Source organism: Hordeum vulgare, chromosome 4H (assembly GCF_904849725.1).
Source record: "Hordeum vulgare subsp. vulgare chromosome 4H, MorexV3_pseudomolecules_assembly, whole genome shotgun sequence".
Lineage (NCBI taxonomy): Eukaryota > Viridiplantae > Streptophyta > Magnoliopsida > Poales > Poaceae > Hordeum > Hordeum vulgare.
In genome coordinates, this window is record NC_058521.1 from 596482345 (window position 1) to 596491621 (window position 9277).

Genomic DNA, 9277 nt, shown 5'->3' on the forward strand with positions numbered 1-9277 from the left:
ATGCTATTACTCACTGTTTTTGGGTCCTGGGTCGATCCAAACGTTCGTGAAACCCTGGGTCCGCTTATGGGGACCTAGAAGGACCTCGCCAAAACTCATAGGTTTGGCGTATTCTGGCCAGTTTGCTAGGCTATTACTCACTGATTTTTGGCCCGGTTACGGGGACCTCGTCCAACCGTGCAGGTTTGGCATATTCTAGCCTGTCTTTTATGTTATTACTCATTGTTTTTGGGTTCCTGGGCGATACGAACGTTCAACTAACTTCGGGGTGCAGTTACGTGGACCTTGTGAAAACTCGCATATGTGGACCATTCTGGACAATTTTCAATGGCATTACTCACTAATTTTGGGTCCTGGAGCGATCCGAACATTTGGGGAACCCAAAGATAAGTTTATGGGGACGTCATCGAAACTAGCAAATATGGCATATTTTGGTGAGCTTTCTATATTATTACTCACTGACTTTTTGTCCCACGGAGATACGTACGTTCGTTGAACTCCGGGGTCTGATTAGAGGGACCTCGTCAAAACTCGCATATTTGAAATATTTTTGCTAGTTTTCTATGCTTTAACTCACTGATTTTGTGTCCCGGGTCTATACGTACGTTCGGGGAAATCCGTGGTTCGGTTACGGGGACCTCATCGAAACTCGCATATTTCGTCCATTCTGGCAAAGTTTTTGTGGTATTCCTCACTGAATTTGTGTCGCGGGGCAATCCGAACGTTCAGAGAAACCCGGGGCTCGGTTATGGGGACATCGTCAAAACTCACAGATTTGGTATATTCTCGCCAGTTTTCCACAGTATTACTCACAGATTTTTGGTCCCGGAGCGACCCGAACGTTCGAGGAACTCCGGTTCCCATCTTGGCCAAACTCGCATATTTGGTTCATTGTGGCAAATTTTCTATGTTATCACTCACTTATTTTCGGTCCGGAGGCGTTCCGAACGTTCAGGGAACCCCAGGGTCTGGTTGCGGTTACCACGTAAAATATCATAGATTTGGCATATTCTGACTAGTTTTCTATGCTATTTCTCATTGTTTTTTCATCCCGGCCTGATCCGAACGTTAGGGAAACCCTGGGTATGCTTACGAGGCCTATGGAGACCGCGCCAAAGATCATAGGTTTGGCATGTTCTTGCCAATTTTCTACGATATTACTCATTGATTTTGGGTCCAGTTACTCGTCCAAACTCGCAGATTTGGCATATTATGGCCAGTTTTTTATGCTATTACTCATTGATTTCGGGTGCTGGTGTGATCCGAATGTCGTGGAACTCTCGGGTCCGGTTAAGTGGAACTCGGCAAAACTTGCATATTTGGTTTATTCTATCTAGTTTTGTATGGTATCACTCACTTATTTTGGGTCCCCGGGTGATCTAAACATTTGGGGAATCCTAGGGTCCGGTTACGGGGACCTCGTCAAAAATCATAGATTTGGCGTACTCTCGCTACTTTTCTATGCTATCACTTACTGTTTGGGGGTCCCGGGTCGATCAAAACGGTCGTGAAACCCTGGTGTCCGCTTATGGGGACCTAGAAGGACCTCGCCAAAACTCATGGATTTGGCATATTCTGGCCAGTTTTCTAGGCTATTACTCACTGATTTTGGGCCCAGTTACACTAACATCGTCCAAACCTATTGGTTTGGCATATTCTAGCCTGTCTTTTATGCTATTACTCATTGTTTTTTGGTTCCTGGGTGAACTGAACATTCAAAGAACTTCGGGGTACAGTTATGTGAACCACGTCAAAACACGCATATTTGGACCATTCTAGACAATTTTCTATGGCATTACTCACTAATTTTGGGTCTTGGGGCGTTCCGACATTTTGGGGAACCCTGATCCGGTTACGGAGACATCATCGAAACTAACAAATTTGGCATATTTTGGCCAGCTTTCTATGGTATTACTCACTGATTGTTTGTCCCGGGCCGATACATACGTTTGGGGAACTCCGGGGTTCGATTATAGGGACTGTTACCTCTTGATCTTGCGTTGGTTTTTCCCTTGAAGAGGAATGGGTGATGCAGCACAGTAGCAGTAAGTATTTCCCTCAGTTTTGAGAACCAAGGTATCTATCCAGTAGGAGAATCAAGCCAAGTGTCCAGAGTACCTGCGCAAACACAAACAAGCTTGCACCCAACGATATAAAGGGGTTGTCAATAACTTCAAGATTGATTGCAAAGTGAGATCTGAAGGCGGAAAGTGCAACGAAGTAAAAGTGTAAGGCTGAAAAATATGGTGTGAAGTAGACCTGGGGGCCGTAGAGTTCACTAGAGGCTTCTCTCAAAATAGCAAATATTACGGTGGGTGAACAAATTACTGTCGAGCAATTGATAGAACTACACAAAGTCATGACGATATCTAAGGCAATCATCATACATATAGGCATCACGTCCGAGACAAGTAGACCGATAATGTCTGGATCTACTACTATTACTCCACACATCGACCGCTATCCAGCATGCATCTAGTGTATTGAGTTCATGACGAACCGAGTAACGCCTTAAGCAAGATGACATGATATAGAGGGATAAACTCAAACCAATGATGTAAACCCCATCTTTTTACCCTTGAAGGAAACAACATGATGCGTGCCTCGCTACCCCTTCTGTCACTGGGTGACCTCGCACGGTATGAACCCAAAACTAAGCACTTCTCCCATTGCAAGAATCATAGATCAAGTTGGCCAAATAAAACCCACAACTCAAAGAGAATTACAAGGATATGAAATCATGCATATAAGAGATCAGAAGAAATTCAAATAAGATTCATAGATAATCTGATCATAAATCCACAATTCATCGGATCTCGACAAACACACCGCAAAAGAAGATTACATCGGATAGATCTCCATGAAGATCATGGAGAACTTTGTATTGAAGATCCAAGAGAGAGAAGAAGCCATCTAGCTACTAGCTACGGACCCGAAGGTCTATGGTGAACTACTTACGCATCATTGGAGAGGCCATGGTTTTAATGAAGAAGCCCTCCGTATCCGATTCCGCCCTCCGGCAGGGCACCAGAACGTGCCCCAGATGGGATCTTGCGGAGACACAAGCTTGCGGCAACGGAAAAGTATTTTCGTGGATCTCTCGCGTAGTTTTGGATTTTTCGGGAATTTATAGGCGGAAGAGGCAGGGCAGATGAGCCACAGGGGGCCCACAAGCATGCTAGGCGCGGCCCCCCTGGCCGCGCCTAGGGGGCTTGTGGCCTCCCCTGGTGGCCTCTGCCTTGGTTCTCACGCCCCCTGCGTATATTTTGTTCCGGAAAAAATCTTTTCAGAAATTTTATTCCGTTTGGACTCCGTTTAATATTCCCCTCTGAAAAGGGTCAAAAACACGGAAAAAACAGGAACTGGCATTTGGCACTGAGTTAATAAGTTAGTCCCAAAAAAGATATAAAAGGCATACAAAACATCCAAAGTTTGACAAGATAATAGCATGGAACCATCAATAATTATAGATACGTTGGAGACATATCAAGCATCCCCAAGCTTAACTCCTGCTCGTCCTCGAGTAGGGAAGTGATAAAGACTGAATTTTTGATGTGGAATGCTACCTAGCATAGTTGTCCTTTGTAACTTCTTTCATGTGACATGAATGTTTAGATCCGTAAGATTCAAAACAATAGTTTGCTATTGACATTAGAACAATAATACTTCAAGCAAACTAGCAAGGTAATCATGAACTTTCGAAATAACAAGGCCAAAGAAAGTTATCCCTACAAAATCATATAGTCTGGCTATGCTCCATCATCCCCACACAACGAATTTAAATCATGCACAACCCCGGTATTGGCCAAGTAATTGTTTTGCACTCCTACTTTCTCAAACCTTTTTCAACTCTCATGCAATACATGAGCGTGAGCCATGGATATAGCACTATAGGTGGAATAGAGTGTGGTGGAGGTTGTGAGGCAAATAGGAGGAGATGGTCACATCGAATCGGCATATCAAAGGGTTATGAATACGCCCATTAATAGATATCAATGTGAATGAGTAGGGATTGCCATACAACGGATGCACTAGAGCTATAAGTATGTGAAAGCTCAAAAGGAGAACTAGTGGGTGTGCATCCAACTTGCTTGCTCACGAAGACCTAGGGCAATTTTGAGGAACCCCATCATTGGAATATACAAGCCAAGTTATATAATAAAGATTCCCACTATCATATGATGGTGACAAAACGAGAGGCTCTCAATCATGAAGAACATGGTGCTATTATAAAGCACAAGTGTGGAAAGAGATAGTAACATTGTCCCTTCTCTCTTTTTCTCTCTTTTTTTGGGCTCTTTGGCCTCTTTCCATATCTCTCTTCTTTTTTTTGTGGGCAACTTTGGCCTATTTTTTTTAATTCCTCACATGGGACAATGCTCTAATAATGGTGATCATCACACTTTTATTTGCACACATCTCAAAGCTTAGAACGATGATGACTCTATAGGGAATGCCTCCAGCAGTGTACCGGGATGTGAAACGATCTAGCTTGGCGTATGACGTTGAAACATCTCGCTAGCTATCTTATGATAATGAAATGGCAATATGAGAGTGACGGCACAAGTCATGAGATGGAACGGTGGGAGTTGCATGGCAATAAATCTCGGAATGGCTATGAAAATGCCATAGTAGGTAGGTATGGTGGTTGTTTTGAGGAAGGCATATGGTGGGTTTGTGCACCGGTGAAAATTGCGCGGTACTAGAGAGGCTAGCAATGGTGGAAGGTGAAAGTGCATCTCATGGGCTCACATTAGTCATGAAGAACTCACATACTTGTTACGAAAGTTTCTATTAGTAATCGAAACAAAGTGCTAAACGCATACTCCTAGGGGAAGGGTTGGTAGGTGTTAACCATCGCACGATCCCGATCGCAACACAAAGGATGACAATAAATAGATCAATTATGATCCGACTTCCTAACATCGCGGTTCACCATACGTGCATGTTACGGGAATCACTAACTTCAACACAAGTATTTCTAGATTCACAACACCCTACTAACATAACTCTTAATATTACTGAATCCACGTCTCAAAACTAATTGAGAGGAATCAAACTTTTCTTTCTACTCAATGCACATGAAGATGGAGGTTTTATTGTATCCTCTTTGGGTGTGTATCACCTTTGGGACTACTTTCATAGCACCAGCCAACTACCTAGTTATGCACCGTTGTGCTCTAAAAGATCTAAGTGTAGCACACAGAGCAAAATTGTCTAGCTCAAAAGATATAAGTGAAGCACAATGAGTATTCTAGAAAATTCACGATGAGTGCATGTCTCTCTCAAAAGGTGTGCAGAAAGGATAATTGTGACACAACAAAAATAAAAGACTCCTATGATACAAGATGCTCCAAGCAAAACACATATCATGTGGTGAATAAAAATATAGTTCCAAGTAATATTACCGATGGATTGAAGACGAAAGAGGGGATGCCTTCCCGGGGCATCCCCAAGCTTAGGCTTTTTGGTGTCCTTGAATTTGGCTTGGGATGCCTTGGGCATCCCCAAGCTTGAGCTCTTTCCACTCTTTATCCCTTTGTCCATGAGAACATCACCCAAAACTTGAAAACTTCACAACACAAAACTTAAACAGAAACTCGTGATATCATTAGCACAAGAAAACAAACTACCACCTCTTGAGGTACTGTAGAAATCTTTATTTATATTTACATTGGTGTTAGATTACTGTATTCTCACTTTTCCATGGCTAGTACCCCCCGATACTATCCATAGTTTCATCAAAACAAGCAACCAACACAACAAAAACAGACGAGTTTGTAGAAATCTGTATACTTCGTATACTTCTGGTACCTCAAAATTCTGAACAATTACGATAGCCTTGGAAAAAGGCATATCAACCAGCATCAAAAAGAATCAACTCAAAATCTCATTCTGTATAAAAATGAAAAATAATTTCGTGAGCGAAAAGTTTCTGTCTTTTTCCAGCAGGATGAAACAACCAACACCAAACTAGTCATAAAGGTTTTTCTTGGCTCAAACACAAAAAGAAACACAAAAGACACAATCATAACAGAATTATGATGGTGTGGACGCAACAAAACAGAAAGAAAAAGATAAATTCATTGGGTTGCCTCCCAACAAGCGCTATTGCGTAACGCCTTAGCTAGGCATAAGGTGATGGAATCAGGTATCGTCGTCTTTGGTACTCAAACCATAAGTATCCCTCATCATGGATTCATCAGGAAATATTATTTTATTTCTAGGAAAATGCTCCATGCCCTTCTTTAAAGTAAATTGAAACCTAATATTCCCTTCCTTCATATCGATGATAGCACCAATAGTCCTTAGGAAAGGTCTACCAAGAATGATAGGGCATGTAGGATTGCAATCTATATCAAGCACAATGAAATCCACGGGTACATACTTCCTATTTGCAATAATAAGAACATCATTGATCCTTCCCATGAGTTTCTTGACAGTAGAATCCGCAAGATGCAAATTAAGAGAGCACTCCTCAATCTCATTAAAGCCTAGAACATCACATAAAGACTTTGGAATCGCGGAAACACTAGCACCCAAATCACACAAAGCATTGCATTCATAGTTTTTGATTTTGATTTTGATAGTAGGTTCCCACTCATCATGAAGCTTTCTAGGAATAGAAACTTCCAACTCAAGTTTCTCTTCAAGAGATGTTATCATAGCATCGACGATATGGTCGGTAAATGCCTTATTTTGGCTATAAGCGTGTGGAGACTTTAGCATGGATTGCATCAAGGAAACACATTCAATCAAAGAGCAACTATCATAATTGAATTCCTTGAAACCCAAAGTAGTAGTTTCATTACTACTCAAAGTTTTGATATCTTCTACTCCACTTTCAATGCTTTTAGCATCAAGATAGATGGACTCCGAATCATTGGGGCGTTTTTCAACCATAGTGGATTCATATCCAGCCCCATCATCATTAGGTTTGACACTAGAAAACAAGGATTCAATGGGAGTCACTCCAAGCACTTTAAGATCTTCGTGATTCTCATCACAAATTTCAGGTTTAGCAGCCATTTTATTGACTAAGGTAGCCTGTTTATCAGAAATCTGGCCTACCAATTTTTCAAGACAGGCAAATTGAGAATATAGCGCAAGGAATTCTTTGGACATATCATCAACTTATTTATTCATAAAAGCAAAAAAACAATTTTGCTCCTTTAATTCCCTACGGAAGTAACTGTTATAATCAAACTATGTAGACATGAAGCCTTTAACACTAGTTTCAATCTCTTCCAACCTCGCATAGTAAGCATCAAAATCCTTTGGTTGGGCCATACAGGTCTTAGCAGGCAGACAAGCGTACAAGCGAATAGAAAGCAAGCAAGAGAAAAGGGCGAATGAAAAAAGGAAAATATTTTTTAAAAATTTTGTTTTTCAGAAGTGTGGGAGAGGAAGACGAGAGGCAAAAAAGTAAATGCAAGAGATGAGTTTCCGACACTTACTTGGATGAGCTTCACCTAGAATAATCCCCGGTGCCAGAAATTGACACATTGACGGGAGCTATTCTTGACTTGATCCTCCCCGGCAACGGCGCTAGAAATCCTTCTTGCTACCTCTTGAGCTTGCGTTGGTTTTTCCCTTGAAGAGGAAAGGGTGATGCAGCACAGTAGCAGTAAGTATTTCCCTCAGTTTTGAGAACCAGGTATCAATCCAGTAGGAGAATTAAGCCAAGTGTCCAGAGTACCTGCACAAACACAAACAAGCTTGCACCCAATGCTATAAAGGGGTTGTCAATCCCTTCAAGATTGATTACAAAGTGAGATCTGAAGGCGGAAAGTTCAACGAAGTAAAAGTGTAAGCCTGAAAATATGGTGTGAAGTAGACCCGGGGGGCGTTGTGTTCACTAGAGGCTTCTCTCAAAATAGCAAATATTACGGTGGGTGAACAAATTACTGTCGATCAATTGATAGAACCGCGTAAACTCATGACGATACCTAAGGCAATGATCATACATATAGGCATCACGTCCGAGACAAGTAGACTGATACTGTCTGCATCTACTACTATTACTCCACACATCAACCACTATCCAGCATGCATCTAGTGTATTGAGTTCATGACGAACAGAGTAACGCCTTAAGCAAGATGACATGATGTAGAGGGATAAACTGAAACCAATGATGTAAACCCCATCTTTTTACCCTTGATGGCAACAACACGATGCGTGCCTCGCTACCCCTTTTGTCACTGGGTGAGGTCACCGCACAGTATGAACCCAAAACCAAGCACTTCACCCATTGCAAGAATCATAGATCAAGTTGGCCAAACAAAACCCACAACTCGAAGAGAATTACAAGGATATGAAACCATGCATATAAGAGACTAGAAGAACTCAAATAAGATTCATAGATAATCTGATCATAAATCCACAATTCATCGGATCTCGACAAACACACCACAAAAGAATATTACATCGGATAGATCTCCGTGAAGATCATGGAGAACATTGTATTGAAGATCCAGGAGAGAGAAGAAGCCATCTAGCTACTAGCTACGGACCCGAAGGTCTATCGTGAACTACTCACGCATCATCGGAGAGGACATGGTGTTGATGAAGAAGCCCTCTATATCCGAATCCCACCTCCAGCAGGGCACCAGAACATGCCCCAGATGGGATCTTGCGGAGACAGAAGCTTGCGGCGGCGTAAAAGTATTTTCGTGGATCTCTCGCGTAGTTTTGGATTTTTCGGAAATTTATAGGCGGAAGAGGTAGGGCAGACGAGCCACGAGGGGTCCACAAGCCTGCTAGGCGCGGGCCCCCCCGACCGCGCCTAGGGGGCTTGTGGCCTCCCCTGGTGGCCTCTGCCTTGGTTCTCATGCCCCGTGCGTATCTTCTGTTCCGAAAAAAATCTTTTCGAAAGTTTTATTTCATTTGGACTCCGTTTAATATTCTCCTCTGAAAAGGGTCAAAAACACGGAAAAAACAGGAATTGGCACTTAGCACTGAGATAATAAGTTAGTCCCCAAAAAGATATAAAAGGCATACAAAACATCCAAAGTTTGACAAGATAATAGCATGGAACCATCAAATATTATAGATACATTGGAGACGTATCAGGGACCTCATCAAAATTCCCAGATTTGGCATATTTTAGCCATTTTTCTATGCTATTACTCACTAATTTTCTGTCTCGGGACGATACGTAAGTTCAGGCCGTGGTTCGGTTACGGGGACCTGGTCAAAACTTGCATATTTGGTCCATTCTAGCCAACTTTCTATGGTATTGCCCACTAATTTTGCGTCCCGGGGCGATCCGAACGT